We start from the raw sequence: 25,299 nt of genomic DNA, 5'->3' as shown, positions 1-25,299 counted from the left end.
GATTATGGAACATTGGTTTGGAGCTATTTGCTGTGAGTTCAAAATGCTACTTGTAGTATACCCTTCAGAGTGGAGGCTTATGGAATTCAGACAATAAGTGAAGTTTTGGTCCAAGTTTATCTCATAGTGAGATTGATAGAGTGAGTCCATGTCTATGAAACTCTTCTATGTTTGTTTGATCAGTTCCTGTATGTATAAAATACACTTTTTTCAACATCTGATAAAATTCCTGTCTGTTTCTCTGACATATGGAGTAGCATGTTAGTACATGAGAGAAAGTATGAAGTAGAAGTCCCTTAGGTTCCCATTAGTTAAGAAAATAGTAAACCAAAAGCAATACTTAACCTTGAGGACATCAGGTGACAGTACCTTGTCAAATATTTGGTGGATCTTAGAGAAGAGCTGTGTTATCACATGTTTAATCAGGCTGTGAATTCACTGTAACTGCTGTTGCATTGAAGACTCCAGTACATAATAAATAGCTATTAATATAGTGACTGTATCTTTCCCATACCAATAAACCTAAAATAATTCTAATTATAGTCCCAAAATAATACTATAAATTTTAACTCATTTAACTTCTAGGCAGGGATATCCTTATACTTTCATCATATTGCCTCAGGGCTATGTCAGTTCTCTGGCTCTATTAGTTAAAACTGAGGGACTTTGATAATCCTGCCATCCCAGAAGACATCATGATGAAAGAACCTGATGAACAAGAAAGGGCAACTTTGACCCTTTCTGCTCAAAATACCCGCCTCAGACCAGCAGCAACAACAGCAGCATCACCTGGAAATGTTTAAGAAATGTAGGACTGTAGAATCCCAAGGGCTACTGAATCAGTCTTCATTGCAACAGTCAAAATGTCCTTAAGAATATGGCTGAGAGCCCTTGGGGGCCACTAGTGTGAGTCCCAGAGTCTTAAACCCAAAGAAGAACCTGGGGTTCTGTTATCAAAAGGCAGGAGAAGAAGAAAGTTCCTGGTGCCCACCCACATTGTGGGCAAGTCTTCCCCAGCTCAGTCCACTGACTCACATGCCAATCTTCTCCAGAAATGCCTTTAGAGACACACCTGGGAAAGCCTTATTGTTCTAATCAAATGCCAAACCACCTGGTTTCCCCTTTCAGCAGAGGGGGATGGGCTCAGTGCCTACTGAAGCATTGAGGATAATTAATGCAAGAATTGAGAATAAGTGCTACTTTACCAACTGTCTGGGTATCCCTTAATTCAGTCAAGTTGACACCTAAAATTAACCATCACTCTGTCCCAAGAACATAATCATAAATATGGACAAATATTTGTGTATAAGGTAATATGCTACAGAATTTTTACTGGGAAAATTATAAACAAATAGTAAACCACAGGAAAATTTTTAGTAAATTATAGTTTGGCCATACGATGAAAAAATGAGGCCATGGCCGGGCGCGGTGGCTCAAGCCTGTAATCCCAGCACTTTGGGAGGCCGAGACGGGCGGATCACAAGGTCAGGAGATCGAGACCATCCTGGCTAACACGGTGAAACCCCGTCTCTACTAAAAAATACAAAAAACTAGCTGGGCGAGGTGGCGGGCGCCTGTAGTCCCAGCTACTTGGGAGGCTGAGGCAGGAGAATGGCGTAAACCCGGGAGGCGGAGCTTGCAGTGAGCTGAGATCCGGCCACTGTACTCCAGCTCGGGTGACAGAGCGAGACTCTGTCTCAAAAAAAAAAAAAAAAAAAAAAAAAAAAGAAAAAATGAGGCCATTTCAAAACTTACATTTTTAAATAATATCAGTATAGTTTGAATATCCTCATAAAACAAAAAACAGAAAGTAACCTGTACATATACAATTTTGATTATGTAATGTATATATTTATATATAAAAATTGACATGGAACTACATTTAATAGTATTGTTTTATATATGGCTGGTGGGGTGCTGTGGATAATTTCATTTTTCTTCTTTCAATTTCTCATATTTTTAAATATAATAAACACATTGCTATTATTACCAGTAAATAATATGAAAATTTTAAATCATATGGCCTGTTTTATGCATTGTTATGATGTTGTTTATTCTTATCTTTCCAATATTTAAAGAAGTTTGGCAAATAACTATGTAATGAATAAATATGAAAAAATGCTTTGTACTGCCTCTAGAAAGATTATTTGTGATTTATCTGTTTTTGAAACTTTTATATGTAGTCAACTATTTTGGCCTATCCAATCTTTTCATTACTTGGCATTGATTTAAAATATATGTAGCAGCTTCTTTCCCAAAATAATTTAAAGCAGTTTACAATACAGAACATGTGCAATATATTATAGAAAGTAAATTAAAGATTGAGGCTAAGAGAAAAGCAAGAAGTAAATAAACTATTGATATGCATTGCCATAATTTTATGGGATTGAGCATTAGACTTGACTCATACGTCTGTGGCTATACAAAAGAAAAACACTGAAAATGTCACAGGTCTTTTACTATCAGGAAGGAAATAATACGCTTGGGGAAAGGGCTAGGAGTGGGTGTTGAAAGTTATTAAAATGGGTTATTAAAATGTTAGGGGGATGGGGCATGAGTAGTTTGAACTCCTCCTCCAAAAGTAATTATAGTTGAAACATCTTGATATTCTTTCATGATTAATGTCTTACTTCTAGAAAAAGGGTTTGGGAGACAATTCTCCATGGGTCTCTCATGTTTCTGCATATCCTCCAACCAGAGACACTCCTTACCTTTGTCTTCACAAGGATGTTCGTATAGCAAACAGCCTTAGACAATAGAGTGTTTTCCACTAAGCAGCAAGCAGGTTTGCTTCCTGTCCAGCATGTTAAAGATAATTTCTTTCTCTGGAGCAAAGGTCACACAGGTTTGCTTACTGCCTGTTATAAAAGATCAGGGTTCTCTAAACTTAAGCTTCTTCAGCTGTGATTCTCTGTGTGTGCAGCATCCACTTGGGCCTGTTTTGTTACCCCTGTGGGACTTGAGAGGCAAGAAGAATGGCAACAAACGTGATACTCCTGCTGTTTGCAGTGCCTTGAGGAATAAAGTTTTGAGTACTGACCCAGGGCTCATGTCTTCTGCCAGCATCAATGAGGCTGTGGCAGGCCAGCTCATTAGCCTAAATATAGAGTAACATTGCAGACTCTCCACAGTTTTTGACAACGGTTTGGAAAAGGAAGCTATTCTTGAAGCCTAAATGTCTTACAGGGACTGCTTAGACAAAGCTGTATCTCTGGACAAATGTAACAACAGACTGAAGTAAAAGTAAGAGACAGGAGAAAATTCATTGACAGCTAGTGATAGCTAAAAATGCATTTATTTTAAGGAATAGCATGCTTATATAAATTTATCAAATAGATTAGCAAGACAGGTAATAATAAACCCTACTAATTCCCAAGAAAATTTACTATTAGATAGTGAATTTACTACTAGAGAGTTAATTGCTAAAGCAATGACATAACAATATAATTATTTTTAAATATTTTATTTGTGCCAAAGAAATCAGGCTAAAAACATGTCTTTTTTTTGTATAACATTTGAACACAATGCCACCAATGCAAGGCATGCTTAAGTCTTCACACTTCAAAGAAATGACCTTTCAGCCACACTTAGGGAAAGTAAGCTAAAATCTGTGGGGCATTCCAGTTGCCAAGGACACTTGTAATCATTTCCCTAATTGTCCTTGACAATCTTATCATTAAAGATGTGGGACATTAATTAATGATGGAACATCTATTCCCAGAAAAACAGGCCTTGGAGACACAATAGAGAGCTTATTCTCTGTACGTTCTTTGTGAACGCTGTTTCTACATTGTGGGTCATCCATGTTGCAAGTGTTGCCTGGATGGCATGTAAATATTTGGAGCACTCGATTGTATGAGAATTGGATTGAATAAAATCAATGCTGATAATGCTGAAAATATGTTCAAAACCAATGTTCCCTAAAGAACCTTTTATGCCTAGATTAGTATCAGTGTTTAATTGACAGCCTCTTCACTTGGTTAATTACTTGGTCTATTGTGGCAGGGAGAGGGAGAAAAGGACAAAAGCATTTGTGTTATGAATAGTTGACAATAAGGGAATCAAAAAGGAGAAAGCCAAACACCCTGCTACAGAATACCATCTTACATAAAGTCTTCCTTGCACACTATATGATTTTTTGAATGATCATTCTTAGAAAAATGGAAATTGTTGAAACAGAACCTGTCTTTCAAAACACTAGTTGAAACCTTTGTGTTTTTAAACTACTATGGAGGACAAATTCTGAGGTGAATTTTTGCCTTCATTTATCTTTTGCTATAAATAAAAGGGTGCAGAAACTGAGATATGAAATGAAAATACATGTTGAGGATTTATTCTTTGTACCTTTGAACTACAGTATAAATTAAACCTTTTACACAAAAGGAAACAAATTGGAATACTGTGAAATCACATGCACACATGTATTCTTTAATATTCCCTTATGTTTATAGAAATCGCATATGTATTTAACTAAAAGTCTAAAATCAATGAATTTCTTTTATTTTTACTTCTTCTGAAAAAATGAGATACATGTGCAGAATGTGCAGCTTTGTTACATATGTATTCTTTACACCTTGAATTTATAACACTATAATTTATAACAACTATTCCTTTTCTAGATTTTTCTGAAAGAATGTTAGGAAAATTCCTATTTACTCTGGAAAATCACAATGGTGTTCAAAGATATTGAAAATGTAAATGAATTCAAAAAGAAGATCATCTTAGTTGATCTCCTTTTCTGGTACATCCTTATCAGTCTCACCTCTGGACATTGTTGTTCTCAAGGCTCCATTCAATGCTCAACCCTTGATCTCCTGCTCTTTCCTTTCTGCATGTGCTTCTTTGGTGATCTCATTCAGCCTCATGGCTTTAAATATCATCCATATGCTAATGATTCTTGTGTTTGTATTTTCAGCCTGCACCCCTTCCCTGAACTCTGCTTGGATATCCAGTGGGCATCTTAAACTTGACATGTGCAAAACTAGAGCCATTTTGGTTCCTTGAAGCTCTACTTCTCCCACAGTCTTACATTTTATATCTCTATTACCCTTCTACCAGCTACATCTACTCCTTCATCTAAAATAGATCCCAGAAGCATTGTGTGTTTGTGTGTGTGTGTTTAATCTCTCACCACTACTATTGTTACATGCTTATTATTTCTCACCTGTATATTATTGTTATTACCTAACTGGGCCCCGTTTCCCATTCTCCTCTCCTCTTTCTTACTAGTTTTAGTTGCCTTTCCTTAAACCCAAGAAGTTTACATATGCTACCTCATTTATTCCTCACCAAAATGTTATGGCACAGGCTTGATTACAACCATTATATACATAAAGTACCTAAAAATCAAAGAGGTGCTTTAAAGTCTTGATGTTAGACCCAGCCTTTCTGATCCCTAAGTCTGTATTCTTTCTATTAAACTTCAATATGTATTACATTCAGGGCATTAATCACCTACTAATGAAGTGGAAACTTCAGTCAAACCAGTTGTTTTCTGTCACCAGAGACTGATAAACTGAATGTCTTCATTTCCAAACACTGGTTTTGTTACAGACAAAACCTGAATGCAGACGTTCATTGGTTTTGTTAGAGACAAAAATCTGAGTCCAGACTCTTGCGCCATGGCAGCTGGCAGCCAAGCAAGTCACTGTCCTTTGCAGGAAGAGCAGTGAGAACTTTGGAGAGTGAGCCAAGGAAAAGCAGAGGGAAAGTTCATGACTTGGCTCTACCAGTAAAAACTTGATCTGTGCCACAGATACTCAATCAAATGAATTTATGAGGTTTTTTTTAAAGATCACAATTAGTGCCAAAAATCAAAGCCAAGGAGTCATGCCATGTTGACTTAATGCGAGGGACACTCCAGAATTAAATGATCAGGCAAGTTCTACAATTTTATCCCAATTTGCATCGCACTTAGATTCTTTATATTTGCTTAGGCAAAATGTAGATGTTTATTTTTTATTTCAGTTTGGAGGAGGAATGACTCTGATAACTTATCTAATATGTCCTTTTTAATTTAGGCCTACATTTGCATTTACGTCTGAATAAATGAGTATCTTCTGTGTGCTTAATGGTTTCCTAGGCCACAATTACCCTGATTGTCATATTCCATTTGAATCATGGGAATCATCACATTGATCATGTGCTGACTTTTGTACATAAATATGATGCTACCAGCCCACTAGAGTTGGAATTAGATAACATTTGCTGATAACTTATTACATGCCAAATAGATATTATTGTTCCCAGTTTACACATAAGAAAATTGAGACTCGTATGGGTTAAATAACTAGCTAAAATTGTACCACTAGTTAGTTGCAAACATTTCCTCTGGGCTCTATATTAGCAACCTAGTGTTTTCTTTCTCTGTGATTATTAAAATGAAACCTAGCACAGGAAAAGTCAACAGCTTGATGTTTGATAATAACTTTTTAAAATGTAGAAATGTAATAATTTCACCTCTGTGAACACAGGTCTTAATACACAGTTGACACCATATCACAATGCCACTTCTGTGGAATTACGGCCATGACTGTATCCCGAGAGAAAATGTTATTCAGATTAAATAATAATCAAGATAATATACTTAATTTATTTATGTTTCCCAATTTAGATCATTCTTTTTAATTCCTAAAAATAATTTTATTATTACTAAGAGTGGAGTTTCATGGCCATTTTGCTTAAAGTCCAGTTTAAGAGTTTGAGCCGCAAACCACTTTAATTATAGAGGTATAGAAGAGTATTACATGACCAGCCAATTCTCTAAAGAACACATTGGTACCATAAGATAGCGTCTTAAAGCCAGTAGAGGCAAACAAAAATGTTTATCTAATTTGTTTGTAGCACCTGTGTAGCACACCATAATTTGACTCTAGGATATACTCAAATTTAAGATTTACTATGCCAACATTGCAGCGAGATTCCCTAGACATTTATCACAATGAGAGAAACGCCTGTAATGTCTGTGCCAGAAATTCACTCACAGAATTACAGTAACCTGCTGCTCATTAAAGGTTAAGAGGCACGTACTTGTGGAATCCAATGCCTCAGTGATAGTCAAGGCCATAATTTGATAGACATGATTGTGTTCCTTCTGGAGGCACAGGTTTCTACTTCAAAGCATGCAAAATGAGAGGGTAAAAATAAGAGAAAAGAATATTTAGAGAATAAATGAAATGAAAAATTCATTGGTAATGTTTGGCAGGTGGCAAAATCAATCACATACCTATTTTACAATTATTTCAAGTTACAATTGAGGTATTCTAATTCATATGTGGCTAATTTTACCATAATGTCTTGTCTATATCATGTATTTTAGGTCTTAGTTACTTAAAGTCTACAATATTATTTCATCCCTATATTTTCACACAACAATTAAACAGATAACAATTAAATAAAATTCTAAATTTTAAATCTAGAATTCTCACCCCCTATTCACTTCTGAATCCACATGTATAAGCTTATTTTTTATCTAAGGAACTGAAAACTGCTGATGTCAAGGTCATCAATGTTCTTCATGTTGCCAAATCTAACTGACACCTCTCTGCACTCCTCTTAGTTGATTTATTAATAGCATTCAACACAGCTGACTATTTCCTCTTTTCTTAAGCACTTACCTTTCTTACCATCTATGAAACTACATGTTTCTGATGCTAGAAATGCTGTATAACAAGATAGTTTAGACGTTGGTGCCTTTCATAGTCTATGTGTGCTGCTATAAGAAAATACTTGAGACTGTTTAGTTTATTTTTTAAAAACAAAAATTTAATTTTCACAGTTCTGGAGGCTGAGAAGTTTGAGACTAAGACTGGCAGGTTCATTACCGAGTGAGGGTTCCCTCGAGTGAGGTTCTCTCACCTCCTACCACTGTCTATCTCTTCCTAGTTTCATCATTATTCTCTATATTCTGGCTACAGTGTCATTTTTATCCCTCAAATACACATTTTCCATTTCCATTTTAATACTTTTGTGCTTGCTAATTCCTCTTCTTGGAATTCTCTTTCCTCCATTTTTATTGGTGATACTTTCTTATCATTCAGGCCTCAGATCAAGTGTCACCTCCTCAGTGACTCCTAACCTGAATTAGCATCCTTTCTGTCTGTTTCCAAGGTGGTTCCTGAATGCAGAGTCCTCTGGAGGGGAAGAACACTATATCCTCCTATGGCAGAAGGCAAAAGGACAAGAAGGGACAAAAGCCTTCCATCAAGTCCTTTTATAAGGGTACCTAATCCCATGCACCAGGGAGGAGCACTCATAGTGTAATCACCACTTAAAGTCCCTGCCTCCTAATGCTATCGCATTGGCAACATCTGAATTTAGGAGGGGACACATTGAAGCAATAGTCCCAGACTGCCTGGATTTGAATCCCAACTTACACATTTACTAATTTTGTAACCCTGGAAAAATTGGTTTTAATTGATCTATGACTCACTTTCCTTGTATGTAAAATGGGATCATAATAGCAACCCTACCTCATAAAGTTATTATAAGGATTAAATGAGTTAATATTTACAAAGAATTTAGAAAAATGCTTGGCATGGAGTAATCACTATAAAAAGCATTAGATATTATTATTAGCTGTTCCTGACTCTTAGTCTTCTGTGCTGACTCAGCCCAGTCTACAAATGCTGGCATTACCTGATGTTGGATCTTGACCCATGCCCTCTTCCAGTCCCATGGCTTCAAGTTTCATTTATTTGTTGGTGACTCTCAAATAATATGTCATCTCTCCTGTGGACTCTAGATTCCCATATGGAACTGCTTAACTCAAAACAGTCCAAACAATAAGCATAATAGTTCATGCAACAAGAAGTTCTGATATGGTTATAAGTTGGTTTATTTAGCAGCTCAAAGACATCACATCTCTAGGGTCTTTCAATTTTTTCATGTTTTCATCTTTAGCATATCAGCTAATATTCCTGGTTGCAAGATGGCCACAACAGTTGTAGCCATCACATTTAGACCCAAGAGTGTCTAGTGTAGGCTTCCTCAACCTTAGAAATATTGATATTTGGGACTGGATAACTCCTTGCTTTGCTATGTGGGTTATCCTGTGCATTGTAAAACGGTTAGCAGTATCCCTAGCCTGTACTTAGTAGATACCAGTAACATACTCCCAGATGTGACAAACAAAAACATCTCCAAATACTGCCAAATGTCTCCTAGGGTACAAATTTGTCCCCAGTTGATAATCATTGGTTTAATGAAAGAGAAGAAGCCACCTCCTTCTGTGGGTCTCTTTTCATAAATAAGGAAATCTTTCCTTAAAAAAAAAAAAAAAAAAAAACACTGCTTCTCAGGTCTCATTTTCCAGGTCTCTGTCACCTTTTTCAAAACCAGTCACTAGCCAGATACATAGGATTACCATGATTGATTTAGAGTAATTAGCATTTGTTTGGGGGTAGGATTAAATACAGAACAGAATTGGCTAGGCCTACAAGGCAGAACAGAGACCAGTATTGGTAGGAAAAAGCAGTGGCTGGTACATGTCTCACTCACATTGTCTTTGCACTGAGAATACGAGTTCACGCCTTTCTCTTCTATCTTCTCCTGCTTTCATCATCATTCTCTATGTTTGGGCCACATTATTCTTTCTATCTCTCATTTTCATTTTAAGACTTTTGTGGTTGCTGTTACTGTTCTTGGAATTCTCTTTCCCCAATTTTTTATTGGTGATACTTTCTTACATTCAGGTATCAGATCAAGTGTCACCTTCTCGGTAACTCCTAAGCTTAATTACCATCCATCCCTCTATTCACTCTTTATTACAACATCTAATTTGTTTTCTACATGGCATTTGCTGCTTTCTGATATTTGCTTGTTCATTTTGGCTGTCCCAACAAAACGGAAACTGTCAAAAGCAGAAACCTTGTCTTTCTTGTCTTTCATTGTATCCGAAGCACCTATAACAGTGCCTGGATATTATAAGCACTCGATAAATACCTATTATATGAATAAATAAATGAATGAATAACTTGAGAAATGTGTTCTGAAGCATAGGAGAGGAATCACCTGAGAAACTCCCAGGAATAGTTGGGAGACAATTTAATGTTATAACTTCCTATACTCAGAGTGAAATAAATTTGGGAATATCAAAAATACATAACTTGATCTCCACTCTGGGTCAAGATAGAGTAACAGGGACTGGACTTAACTTCCTAACTTAAGCCACTAGAAAGCAGATAAAATACAGAAAACAATTGTTTTCAGACACTGGACAGCAGGAAGTAGAGGGCAGCAATTCTTGAGAGATGAGAAACAAACTAGATATCCTACAATAATACAAATTAATGCCTGGAGAGTTTTCAGGTCACCTTGTGGAGGAACCCAGGCAAGTTCTGGTGGTTTTCCAGAGTTAAAAAGATAGAGCTGGGAGCTCAGGATAGCAAGGTAGTTAGAGTTTGCAGGACAAAATACTGGAGAGGAGAGAGCTGCCCAGAGAGGGACCCTAGGAGATGAGTAGAGTGTCTTCCCTCCACACTACTGATTCCTGGGTATTGATTAGCACATACTTGAAAGGAAATTACCTGAAGCTTGGGGAGAAACAACCCCAAAGGAGCAGGCAGAACAACCCTAAGTGCTCTCACTGGGAATAGAATGTGCTACAATAGACAGAGGGCAGAAACCATGTAATGTACGTAATATTGGGTAGAGTACTCTGAAGGGCATTGTCTCAGTAATGCAGAAAAATTAGCTTGAGTCTACAGGCTGCTCTAATTCTGTTTAACAAGGCTTAAAAGCAAAGCTCGAAAAGGACAAATGGTTTCCAGGTCACCTAACTGCATATTAGAATTGGAATGAATTATATGTGAAGGAATACAAAATATAAAAATGTCCAACATTTAACAAGATGAAATTCACATCTAGTATCCAATATAAAATACCAGCATGCAAAGAAATAGGAAATAAGACCCATAAATTAAGAAAAGCCAATCAATCAATAAATCCAGAAAGGTCACACATGGTAGAATTAGTAAATAAGGACACTAGAATGGTTAGCATTAGCATAGTTCAGATATTCTGGAAGGAAGAGGAAAGCAAGCATGAGCATGTTAAGGAGAGAAGGAAAAATTTTTTGAAGACAAATTTGAACTTCTAAAATGGAAACTACAACAGCTGAGATGAAAAATACGCTGGATTAAATGAATAGTAGATTAGACACGGCAGAAGATTAATAAATTTAAAGATAGAAAAAAAATGAAAAAAGGGGGAAAATTTCCCTACAGCTTCAGTGAGCTTTGGGGAAAGTTCAACAGCCTCATATACATATGTAATCAACGTGCCCAAAATGTTGGGGAGGGGCACAGAAAAAAAAAGTTGTGAGCAAATAGTACATGAAAGTTTCCAAAGTTCACAATAAAAGCAATAAACTCACAGATGCAAGAATCTCAATAAAGTGTAAGCACAAGAAACCTGAAAGAGTTAGACCAAAGTACATCACAATGAGCTTGCATAACAGCAGTAAAAAGAAGGCAATCCTAAAATCAGCCAGAGGAACACAAAGACACATTGTACTTAGAAGAACCAAAATAAGACGACAGCAGACTTCTGGTCAGAAATAATGCAAACTAGAAAACAGTGTAACAACATTTTTTAGAAAACCTTTTTAAAATTTGTGATATAATTCATATACCATAAAATTCACCTTTTAAAATTGTACAGTTCAATAATTTTTAGTATATTCACAATCTGTGCATCTATAACCACTATTTAATTCCAGAACACTTTATCCTCAAAGAAGCCCTGTTCCTACTAGCAGTCAGTCTCCATTTCCCAACTCTGGCCTTGGCAACTACTACTCTTCCTGTCTGTATGGATTCGCCTATTTTTAAAATGTCATATGAATGACATCATGCAATATGTTATCTTTTATGTCTGACTTCTTTCACTCGCCATAATGTTTCCATGGTTCATGTATTTTGTAGCCTGTATTAGTACTTTATTCCTTCTTATGGCTAAATAATATTTCGTTACATTGATATACTACATTTTGTTTATTCATTCATCAGTTGACAGACATTTGATTTGTTTCCACTTTTTGGCTTATATGAATAATTTTATCTGTGTACAACTTTTTGTGTGGTATAGTATATATTTTAATTTCTCTTGGGTAAAGAACTAAGAGTATAATTTCTTGGCCATCATAGTATCTCTGTTTAACCTTTTGAGAAATTTCCAAACTGTTTCTCACAGAAGCTACATAATTTTGCATTCCCACCAGCAAAGTATGAGGGTTCCAATTTCTCCACATCTTCACCAATATTTGTTATTGTTTGTCTTACTGATTATAGCCATCCTAATGTATATAAAACAATACTTTCTTGTGGTTTTGAGTTGCATTCCCTAATGTCAGATGATTTTCAGCATTTTTTCCTATGCATATTGGCTTCTTGTATATCTTCTTTGGAGACATGTCTATTCAAATACTTTGCACATTTTAACATTGGATTGTCTTTCTGTTGTTGAGTTTTGAAAGTTCTATGTATACTCTGGATACAAGTCCTTTCTCAGATATATTATTTGCAAACATTTTCTTCCATTTTATAGTTTGTGTATGGACTTTTAATTTTAAGTTTAATGTATGTACTTTTTCCTTTGTCACTTATGGCTTTCAGTCATTTCTATGAAAACATTGCCATATACATGATAATGGTCAATTACAACTATGTTTTCCTCTAAGACTTGTACAGCTTTAGTTATTCCATTTAAGTCTGACCCAGTTTTAAAGTAAGATTTCTAATTTCGTTTCATTGTGGTCATAGAATATACTTTGAATTATTTCTGTCCTTTTAAATTTACTGAGGCTATTTTATGGCCTAACATATGTTCTATTTTAGAGAACATTTCATATACACTTGAGAAACATAAATATTCTACTATTGTTGGGTAGAGTGTTATATAGATGTATGTTAGGTCTAGTTGGTTTACACTTGTAATCAAATATTTTAATACTTTGTTGATCTTCTGTCTAGTTGTGGTATTGATTATTGAAACTAGAGTAATGAAGTACCTAACAATTGTTATTGAATTGTTTGTCTTTTCAATTCTGTCTGCTTTTTTGCTTCCTGTATTTCCAAGCTCTAGTGTTAGGTGCATATTTGTTAATAACTGTTATGTTTCCTTGATGAATTGACCCTTTTATCATTACAAAATGTCTTTCTTTTTCTTTAGTAACAATTCCTAAAGTCGATTTTGTCTGGTATTAGTATAGCTGCTACAGTTCTTTGGCTAAATTGTTTGCCCTATTATCACCACTTGAGATAGCCGCAATATTCAACAGTTGCTGCTACTTGCTTTTGACAAATAGCCCACGGAAAAATATTTTCACACTGAAGGATCTTAAAGTAAGATAAAATAAAAACATGTTCTGTGAGTGGAAGTATTCAGGGAACTATCAGATAATGACAATCCTGTGGCGACAGGGCAGCTTTTTGGAACTCCAAACTCATTCCATCCCCTATAGCGACTAATAAATTACTGGTTTTCATGGTTACCATGATTACATTGCTGGTGATTTTCAAGGCTTCCACAGAACTTATTAGAGGAGGATGAGGATGTGGCAAATTAAATTGCCACAAAGCTTGTGGTTTTCACAGATATTCAGTCTTATTCCTTGAATAAGCACTCATCGGATTAATGCAAGTTTTTGGTTAATTTCCAGTGTTCTGAAATTCTTATTCTGATATTTTTTATGCTAGTGATATCATTGATTTTATGAAGGAGTGGGTTTCAGGTGTCTTTACTATCCCATTCTAGAAGTACTCTTCTGGAGCAGTTTTCTACAGAATTGAAACAAAAAAACAAACAAAAAATTGTCAACCTAGCATTCCTTACCCAGTGAAAATATTTTTCAGAATTGAAGGTAAACTAAGACCATATGACCTATGTATTAGTCTGTTTTCATGCTGCTGATAAAGACATACCCAAGACTGGGCAATTTACAAAAGAAAGAGGTTTAATGGACTCACAGTTCCACATGGCTTGGGAGGCCTCATGATCATGGCAGGAGGTGAAAGGCACATCTCACATGATGGTACACAAGAGAAGAGAGTTTGTGCAGGAAATCCCTTTTCTAAAACCATCAGATCTTATAAGACTTATTCACTATCACCAGAACAGCATGGGAAAGACCTGCCCCCATGATTCAATTAAATCCCATGGGATCTCTCCCACAACATGTGGGAATTCAAGATGAGATTTGGGTGGGGACATAGCCAAACCATATCAACCTACAAAAGCTGAGACAGAAATCATCAGCAGATATGCTTTACAAAAAATATTAAAATATTTTAAGAAGAAGAAAATTCATAATAAAAGGACTCTTACATCTATGTAAATGAATGAAGAGCACAAGAAAAAGGTAACTACATGGGTAAAAATAGAGACATTTTTCTTAATTTTCTTTAAAAAGTGATGAATGTTTACAATAAAAATAAATAACTATATATGGAGTTTAGTATATACAAAGAAATAAAATGTATGACAAAAGTACCACAAAGGTTGAGTGGAAAGAAACAACAGTACACTGTTGTAAGGTTCTTATGCCATATGCGAACAGGTATAATATTGAAGAAAGACTGTGATAAGTTAAATATGTATACTATACACCCCCAAAATTACTACTAAAATAGCATAACAAAGACTCATAACTAATAATATAAAAAGGGGAGATAAAATGGAATCACAAAAATGACGAATTTATACAAAACAGGCATAAAAGGAAGGAAAAACAAAAATGGCATAAACAGAAAACAGCTAGCAAGATTGTAGAGTAAACCCTACTATAACAATAATTGCATTAAATGTAAATGATGCAAACACTCCAGTTAAATGGCAAAGATTTTTTTATGTGCTGGCAATTTTATTTATTTATTTTTCATTTTTTAGATGTGATTGTCATGTATTTTTTATAACTTTCAGTTTCAGGGGTATATGTGCAAGGTTTCTTGCATAGGTAAATTGTGTGTTGTGAGTTTTGGTGAATAAGCAAGCAGAGTATGTGAAAGGTAGTTTTTTAATCTTCCCCCTTCTCCCATTCTCCACCCTCAAATAGACCCTAGTATCTGTGGTTCTCTTCTTTGTGTCCATGTGTACAATGTTAAGCTCTCACTTATAGTGAGAACATGCAGATTTGGTTTTCTGCTCCTGTGTTAGTAAGCTTAGGATAATGGCCTCCAGTTCCATCTATGTTGTTGCAAAGAATATGGTATCATTCTTTTTTATGGCTCAATAGTATTCCATCATGAATATGTACCACATTTTCTTTATCCAGTCTACCACTGATGGGCACTTACATTGATTCTATGCTTTGCTTTTGTGAATACTGGATAAAAAAGCAATTTCAACTATATACATTTATAAGAAGTATACTTTAAAAATTAAGACACAAATATGTGAAAGTAAAAGGATGGAAGAAGATATACCATTCTAAAAAACAAACAAACAAGAAAAAATATGGGAATGGCTACATTAGTATGAAATGATGTCGATTTCTGAGCAAAAGAATGTTACCAGAGATAAGGGAAGTCATTTCATAAAGATTCAATAAGAGAACATAACAAATCTAATTGCTGACATGCCTTTGAAGAGAGATTTAAAACACATGAAGCAAATACTGACATAACTGCAAGGAGAGACAGATAAACCCACAATTGTTGAAGAGTTAAGCAATTATCTCTCAATAATTAATATAATTGATATCACTGTAAAGAATATAAAACCCAGACACATGAAAAAATGCTCATCATCACTGGCCATCAGAGAAATGCAAATCAAAACCACAATGAGATACCATCTCACAACAGTTAGAATGGCGATCATTAAAAAGTCAGGAAACAACAGGTGCTGGAGAGGATGTGGAGAAATAGGAACACTTTTACACTGTTGGTGGGATTGTAAACTAGTTCAACCGTTATGGAAAACAGTATGGCGATTCCTCAAGGATCTAGAACTAGATGTACCATATGACCCAGCCATCCCATTACTGGGTATATACCCAAAGGATTATAAATCATGCTGCTATAAAGACACATGCACACGTATGTTTATTGCGGCACTATTCACAATAGCAAAGACTTGGAATCAACCCAAATGTCCATCAGTGACAGATTGGATTAAGAAAATGTGGCACATATACACCATGGAATACTATGCAGCTATAAAAAAGGATGAGTTTGTGTCCTTTGTAGGGACATGGATGCAGCTGGAAACCATCATTCTTAGCAAACTATCACAAGAACAGAAAACCAAACACCGCATGTTCTCACTCATAGGTGGGAACTGAACAATGAGATCACTCGGACTCAGGAAGGGGAACATCACACACCGGGGCCTATCATGGGGAGGGGGGAGGGGGGAGGGATTGCATTGGGAGTTATACCTGATGTAAATGACGAGTTGATGGGTGCTGACGAGTTGATGGGTGCAGCACGCCAACATGGCACAAGTATACATATGTAACAAACCTGCACGTTATGCACATGTACCCTAGAACTTAAAGTATAATAATAATAAATTAACTTAAAAAAAAAAAAAGAATATAAAACCTGTACAACACTTCCAATCTACTTGACCTAATGAACATTTATTGAATAATCCACACAAAAATAGCTGGCACACAGCTTTTAAAAATGTATACATGAAATTTATCAGGAGAGATCATATTTTATTGGGCCATAAAACTAGTCTCAATAAATTTAAAAGGAGTCAAGTCACACAAATAATATTTCCTAATTACGGTGAAAATAAATTTTAAAAATCAACAATAGAATTATATCAATTATATCTGGAAAAATCTTCAAATATTTGGAGACTAAATAACATGCTTCTAGACACACCCAGAAGTTTTTCAAAAAAGAAACAATGAGAGAAATTAAAAAGTATTTTGAATTTAATGAAAATAAAAACACAGCACATCAAAATTTGTGGGATACATTTAAGATAGTATTTAGAAGAAATTATAAAGTACTAAAAACCTGTATTAGTAAAAAAGAAAGATCTTACATAAATGACCTCAGCTTTTATTTTAAGAAACAAGGCAAAGACGAGCAAATGAAGCCCTAAGAAAGTTATATTTCACTCCCTTTCAGTCTCATAAAATGCTTTGCTATCACATTATCATTACCAAGTTAATTTTACACAAGTTTGGAAAATTTGTCCTTTCTTTCTTTGAAAGTCCAAAACATTTTAATTTCTGTACTCAAAAACATGACACATTGTTACATTGTTTTTCTTTCTATTATTTCTGTTTCCAAAGGCTATGTTATAATTTTGTTGTATAATATTACTTGTCTCACGATTTTCAGTTACTGTTTAAAACATAAAGCATTTTAATAAGGCTTTTCAGCTCCATTTTGTAATTTAGAAATGTTATTTAGGAATGTCTCTTTCAGCCGGTAATTTTCTGGAGTGATTTTAAATAGAAAGTCTCATTCACTTCTAGTTGATATTTAATAATGAATATTTAATTTTATTTAATTATTTTAACAGCTTTGGTGAATTATAATTGACACTCAATAAGATGCATGTATTTAAAGTATACAATTTGATAGGCGGTGATATATGTATATACTCATGAAGCTACCATCAAAATCGAGATAATGAACATGTATATTGTCCCCAACATGTTCTTCACACCTTCGTAATTTCTTTCTCCTGCTCCTCCCTATCCCCTCATCCCCGTGCAACAATTGATTTGGTTTCTATTACAGTAGATTAGTCCATATTTTAAAAAATTTTATATAAAATAATTATGATAAGTATTCTTTATCATATGACTTCTTTCACTCAGTATAATTATTTCAAGATTTATTCATATTGTTGTGTGTATGAAGAGTTCACTTTTTGTTTGGTGAAGTATCCATTCACCTGTTGATGGACATTTGGGTATTTTTTTTTGGCGGGGGGGGGGTGAAATGTTTGTTTGTTTGTTTGTTTTTGAGATGGAGTCTCACTTTGTTGCCCAGGCTGGAGTGCAGTGGTGAGATCTCGGCTCACTGCAACCTCCGCCTCCCGGGTTCAAGTGATTCTCCTGCCTCAGCCTCCTGAGTAGCTGGGACTACAGGCACCTGCCACCGCACACAGGCAGATCACGAGGTCAGGAGTTCAAGACCAGCTTGGCTAATACGGTGAAACCCTGTCTCTACTAAAAATACAAAAACATTTGGGTAGTTTCTAATGTTTGGCAAATAAATTAGCAATTTTTAACAAATAAAACTGCCATAGATATTTGTGTCATACAAGCCTTTATATGGGCGTAAGTTTTCATTTCTCTTGGATGAATACTTAGAAGTGGATAGGCTGGGGCATAGAGTAGGTGATTGTTCAACTTTTTAAAAAATTTAAAATCTTTTCCAAACTGATTATATCGTTTTGTATTCCCACCAGCAATGTATGGGGTTTCCAACTGTTTCACATTCTCTCCAAGACTTCCTAGGTCATTCTTTTTAGTATTAGCCATTTTAATAGGTGTGCAGGGGCATCTCATTGTTATTTCAATTTGCATTTTCTTTAAATCTGTAGGTGTCTCTTGATGTATTGTAACTCTAAATAAAATATTATTTCAGGAGGAAATTTAAAGCTACATGATAAAACATAAATGTGGAGATTCCTTCAGTTGAATTAGGGGCTGGAAATAAAGTTTATGAGAAACAGTTATAATTAAGCCGTAAAAACTTGGTAATGCTGCCTGGTTATCTAGTTCTTAAGGTATTAGATATTATCTTAGAGCTCTCTTACATTTCAGATTTTCTGATATGAAAAATCAGGATGAAGAAAAACTGGAAACTACCTCTCTGCAGACTCTGTTAACTACAACGTTAGCATATTGAAAAGACATATGTTGGGAAACTTTTGAAAGTTGTCTGTGTATATGAGGTTTTTCTATGGCCATTCTATAGTCTGTGTATTAAGGTTTGTCCTTGATATATTTAAGATACTGTCTAGGAGTGAAAAAGATCAGGAAGATCAGTCTAGGCTTTGTGAAATTTCCTTGAGCTTTATCATATGCCACTAAGTGGCATCTTACTAGTGGAAATAAAGCTTTACTGTCTCAAACAGGTAATACTATTAAGCCAGTTCTTTTATTAAATTTGTATTCCTTCCAGTCTCTTAAAACTTTCCTTGAGGATTAACTTTTTCATAGAGTGATAAAATATTAAATACATGTTCACATATTTACTTTGCATGGTGATTTATAACCAATGAGGTTGTAAACATCCACTAAGCCTGCTCTGTCATGAAGTTTTTTTTCTTTGTCTTGCAGACTTCAACTGGTTTCATTTTTACTTTAATAATACATAGTTCAAATGTATAATGTTTGCATTTACTCTAGGCCAGACACTTTGCTAAGCATTTTTAATGTATATCTGAGTGCTAAAAACTCCTCTGAATAGATTTTTTTATTATTATTATATTATAGAGATTAACAGTACTGATATTAACAAATGTTAAAGAAAAAATTTCTTTCATTTTAAAGTGGCTTATCAGCAGATAATATATGCATAACTCATTTATATATTCTGTAGCTCTTTTCAGTATTATTTTTTCCTATCCGAGCTTCCAGGAATTTACTTTTACATTCTACCTTGATAATCTCACCTTTAGGATTATATCTCACTAATGTCCACTGGAAATAGAAGTCTTTCCGGTTCAGACTTGTGTCTGTATCTATCAGTATTTCTTTCTACTAATGTCACTATAATCTATTCAATTCAATTTTTTAAAATCACTCAATGTCATGGCTCCCCTGCATGCAAATGAGACACAATTTTACACGGTCTGTCTTTAATCTCTCTGCTACATTCTACTCCTAAATATGCTAATCCAATATCTTGAACCGACTATTTCTAGCCCCTCTTTATCTTTCTTTGAAACTCTCCCTGTCAGTTTCACCACCTCTGTTTTAATTAGATTTTGTGGATCCCGAAGTTTGTATAATTTAGGGAAAGGGACTCTTAAGAGAGAAAGAATGTAAAATTATGAATATAAAATTAAACAAATATTCAACATGAAAAAAGCAATTCTAACCATTATAAATTCTAAAAACTGACAAATATCACAAATACTATAAAAGCCAAGAAAAACAACGTATAATTTTTAGTATGTTGCCTGATATAACTCTAATATACCTTCTTTCCTACTTTTTTGTCTGCATATTTTTATCACCTAATTATATTACAGTAATTCCAAAAATATTTTATAGACAGAATAGAAAGGTAATTGATTCTCTCCTCTACCATGAATTATAGAAATCTGTTTTTTATAATCAATAGTTGGGATGCATAAAATATGTGACTTAATGCACAGTCATATTCCTATTTGTAACTTGGCAAAAGGTTATGACCTAGTGATATAAAAATTCTGATAAATTATATTTTATAAAACTTTTGTCAAAAAGGAAAAAAATATGGGTTGGCTGTGGTGGCCCATGCCTGTAATCCTGGCACTTTGGAAGGCTGAGGTAGGAGGATTGCTTGAGGTCAGGAGTTCAAGACCAGTCTAGGCAGCATAGGCTAGTCTCAAACTCCTGGTCTCTACAGAAATTTTTAAAAATTCGTTGAGCATGGTGGGACTCCCTGTATTCTCAGCTATTCAGGAGGCTGAGTGAGGATAATTGCATGATTTTGGAGGCTGAGGATGGAGTGAGCCATGATCACGTCACTACACACCAGCCCAGGCAAGAAAGCAAGACCCTGTCTCTCTCTTTGTTTAGAGACAGGGTCTCCCTGTGTTACCTAGGGTGGTCTCGAGCCCCTGGCCTCAAGCGACCTTCCTGTCTCAGTCTCCCAAAGTGCTGGGATTAAGACATGGTCCACTCTGCCCAGTTCTTGTCTCTTAAAGGAAAAAAAAAATGTAGTCAATTGGAATCTGCAATGTTCTATACTGTATTACTGAGCACATTCTCCAGGGGAATAAATTCACTTTGATTAGGTGTTAGTGAGAATTGGAAACCAGGCTTCTAAATCTACACATGATATAAGAGAAAAAAAAAATCATGGAACTAGCTTTTAGCTCTAAACAATTCAAAACTTGTTTCACCTCTACCATACATTCTTTGGGTACTAGCACAGTAAGACACTTAACATTGTCTCTGGAAGTAGGTGGTTTTGTTTGAGAGTTCCTGTGCTCGTGGCCTTTTGTGTCACCACACTAGGTGAATTGTCACTGTGGGCATGAGTATCCCTGTAACTTAGCTACACTTTAAAAATTACTGAAAATCACTAAACCAAAACTAAATATAGCCTCAATGTAACTTCCTTATAGCCAGATTCCAAAAGGAATCTCAGCTACTTCAATACTACAACATGAAGGTAAGCATGAGCCAGACAAATTAAGAGTAGAAAAAGACAGTAGTCTTATCCATTGTTGTTAAAATGTCTTTCTTTTGTATTAATTTTACAAGAACAGAAGACACATGTGCTCATTAATAAGTCACTACCACGATCCTGAAGAGTGACTGTGCAAGTAAGCGTCCCTGAAGTTGAAGTTTTTGAAGCTGTGGCAAATTTACCTATGGTCCTAACCCAAGGATTTTGGAATAATAACTGCCATTCACACAAAAAAGCCATTCCATTGCAATTCTTAGTGTTCTTTTCTTCAAACCATCACACAAAACTTTTTTCTCTTACTCCCTCACGTGTTCAACCATATTGATGGAGCGCCTACTATATACAGTCACGAGCTGATTGGCAATGGGGATATGTCCTGAGAAATGCATCATTAGGCAATTTCATCATTTTGCAAGCATCATAGAATGTACTAATGCAAACCTAGATACTATAGCCTACTACACACCTGGGCTATATAGCATGCTGCTCCTAGGCTACAAATCTGTAAAGCATGTTACCATACTAGATACTGTACACAATTGTAACACAGTGGGAAGTATTTGTGGACCCAAACGTAACTAAACATAGAAAAGGTACGGTAAAATTATCGTACCTTAAAAGATAAAAAAGGAACACCTGTATAGGCCACTTACCATGAACGAAGCTTGCAGGACCGGAAGTTGTTTTGAGTGAGTCAGTGAGGGAGAGGTGAGTGAATGTGAAAGACATTATTGTACACCATTGTAGACTTCATTAACGTTGTATGCTTAGGCTACACTAGATTTAAAAAATAGTAATTAATGTACCTTAGCTTACTTACTGTGACTTTCACTTTATAAACTTTTCAATTTACCTTTTTGACTTTTTTGTAATAACATTTAGCTTAAAACACACATTGTACAGCTGCACAAGAGATTTCCTTTCTTTATAACTTTATTCTATACGTTTTTTTTTAAATTTTTAGCTTTTTAAACTTTTTTTGTTAAAACTAAGACACTTACACATACATTAGTCTAGGCCTACATGGGGTCAGGATAATCAATATCATTGTCTTCCACCTCCACATCCTGTCCCCCTGGAAGATCTTCAAGGACAATAACATGCCTAGAGCTGTCATCTCTTAAGACAACGATGCCTTCTGGAATACCTCCTGAAGGACCTACCTGAGGCTGCTTTACAATTAACTATTTTTTAATAAATAAGTGTACACTGTAAAATAGCTATTAAAAAGTCAGCACAGGAAGTTTATTTACACCAGCATCACCATAAACGTGTGAGTGATGCACTGTACTCTGATATTACAACGGCTACAACATCACTAAGCGATAGCAAGTTTTCAGCATTATTATAATGTTATATGGTCCATAGTCCTTTGTTTATGTGGTCCCTAGTTCACCAAAACGTCACTATGCAGTGCATGACTGTACTAGGTTCTGTGTTCAACCCTGGAAATGTAATGATGTACAAGAAAGATATGCATGGTCCTTCTCTCTCAGAGCTCACTGTCAGAGGCAGTTAACTACCCATTTGTAGGCTAGAACATCTCAGGTTTGCAATCAGCCATAAGTCTCCCTAGGCTCTGTCCCACTATGATGTTAATTTTTTAGGCTACATTCAGTGTAAGCCTTAATTTGTGTCTTAATCCATTCAAACTGCTATAACAAAATGCTGTAAACTGGGTGGCTTAGAAACAACAATCACTTACTCCTCACAGTTCTGGATACTGGTAAGTCCAAGATGAAGGCACCGGCAGATTCGGTGTCTGGTGAGGACCCATTTCCTGATTCATAAATGGCAGTCTTTTCACTGTAACTTCACATGGCAGAAGGGGCATGTGAAGTTATGGTGAAAAGTTACAGTGACCTCTCTGGGGGCTCTTTTACATGGGGATTAATTCATTCATGAGGGCTGTCTCTTTGTGACCTAATTACCTGATTAGGCCCCACTTCTTAATATCATTACATTGGGGATTGGGCTTTAACATATTAGTTCTGGGGGAACACAAACAGATCATAACAGTCTGGATTACCACACCCTAGCCCAGTACGCAGAACCAGTCATAGCTTCCTGTTGCACGGGGCTCTGAGATCAGATTCCTCATCCTCAGTTACGAGGCGCCCATTACACTCTCCTGAACTGGTCAGTGAGCTCATTTCACTGCTTGCTATCCCATTACCCTGTTCAGCTCACGAGAACTTCCCTCTGCTGTTTGCCCTTTCCACCCAATTACTCTTCTTCTAGATCTTCCCTCCCTAGCCTGGCACTCTGCATGAGGAGTGCTCTTCACACAATATGCAACCACTTCACTTACAACTACCCATCACCTGAACAAAACCCCCCTGAATGAAGTGAGCTAGTGTATCTTCATCACTTACCACATCTCTTTGTAAAAAAGAAGATAAATTCTACTTTCTATAAGATAAATAATAATCGTCTAGTCCTGAGCATGAACACAATACTATAAATTTGATAATCCTTTACAAAAAATACAGAGTTTTAGATTATTCTCTTAATGTGTTAGTCTCAGTTAAGAAATCATTACTTTAACTGGAATGTTGGAGGAACAAGACTTAGAAATGATAAAATTTGGTGGTAATCACACACAATAACAATTTTATTATTTGAGTCAGTGCTAGAGTTCATTCAGGTGGTATCTGGCTGGCTTTGTTAGTCTTGCTTCCCAAATTAGCTTTGCTTTCCGATCCAGATGTCGATATGTGAACTGGTCATCAGCCAAGTGCAGAAGGATACACGAGCTGGCTGCAAAACATGATGACCTATCCAGTGGAAAGATGAAACCTGACAGAGACCTGGGGACAGACAGGCTCAGACTCTGCCCGGGAATGCTTAGGAATCTGGGGAAAAGCACATCGGAAACTTGAAAAGGGAAATGGTAAACCTCAAAAATGTACAAGCTGAAAGGTACAAAAAACTCAACCCAACCATCTTTGGAAAGGCAATCCCAGTCCTTAGGAATATCATAGAGCAACTCTATTACCACATACATGAAACCTCAGTGCTAATATGGCCTTGCCAATGAAAATTTGGCTCTCAGGGACTGAACCATAATCAATTATACACAAATCAAATATTCCGAGTGTATAAACGATCTCTGTGAATTGATGAGACATGTGTAACCCTGAGGATAAGAGGATAACAGGTGTATAGTCACTATTTTCTCAGAGCTGGTCACATGAAAGGAGAAAGCAGTGATGCATGCAGCTGTATTTATATCTTGCATTCAATCATGGAAAAAGCAGCATTCAATATCATTGTCTGCCCCCACTAAAAGGAGATCCGGATAGTTCTTTTGGGAATTTCACAAGTTATCTGGACACAGAATGTAGCCCTTAGTTATTTCTCAGCTCTACAGAGTTTTAAAATGCACGTGTAGGGAAAGGGATATTTGGCATATCTGGGAACCATCCTCACAATTTACTGCAAACCTAAAACTGCTTTAAGAAATAGTCTTTAATAATGATTTTTTAAACTAATAAACATTATGCATTGCTTTTAAAATTCAATGCCAATCAGTAAATGTGCTTTGAAATTTGTGAAGCCCAGGTAGTTAAGATACATACACTTTGTGAGTCCTGTAGAAATAGTGGCACCATCCCATCGGAGCAGGCACGGTGTCTCCTTTAACAGATGGCTGGGAAAGAAGGCAGCCAAAAGACCATGTATGAACAACAAATGTGCTTCCAAGGGCGGCAGTCCAAGCAGCGAATGTTGAAATTGTTTTCCATCCTACGCTTGCAGGCCTATGGCAAAGGGACTGGGGAATCAGTTGACTTCTGTGCGCTCAAGCAAAATGACCAAATAGCTCCCGTGACTATAGGAAAGGAGACCAGCAGATGTGGGGGCAGCAGAGTGTTCCAAGCATGGGATTAGGAATGTTCATTGTCCTTGCATTACGTGCAAGGCTCTTTGCTGTCTGTTAACACCATGTTTTATCTTGTTTTCATTCATACAA

General features: G+C 35.9%; 1 long non-coding RNA gene across 1 annotated transcript in view; it reads right to left on the bottom strand.

Moving 5' to 3' along the window:
- Positions 1-25,063, bottom strand: part of LOC135970393 (uncharacterized) — a 33,157-nt gene extending 8,094 nt beyond the window's left edge. Inside the window, exon 1 of the long non-coding RNA XR_010586069.1 lies at positions 24,908-25,063. This is a non-coding gene — a long non-coding RNA (uncharacterized lncRNA). The remainder of the gene's footprint in view (positions 1-24,907) is intronic.
- Positions 25,064-25,299: the final 236 nt, after the last annotated feature.

The sequence above is a fragment of the Macaca fascicularis genome, chromosome 4 (genome assembly GCF_037993035.2).
Source record: "Macaca fascicularis isolate 582-1 chromosome 4, T2T-MFA8v1.1".
NCBI lineage: Eukaryota > Metazoa > Chordata > Mammalia > Primates > Cercopithecidae > Macaca > Macaca fascicularis.
The sequence above is the reverse complement of the archived record's forward strand: the minus strand, read 5'-3'. Positions and strand labels throughout refer to the sequence as shown.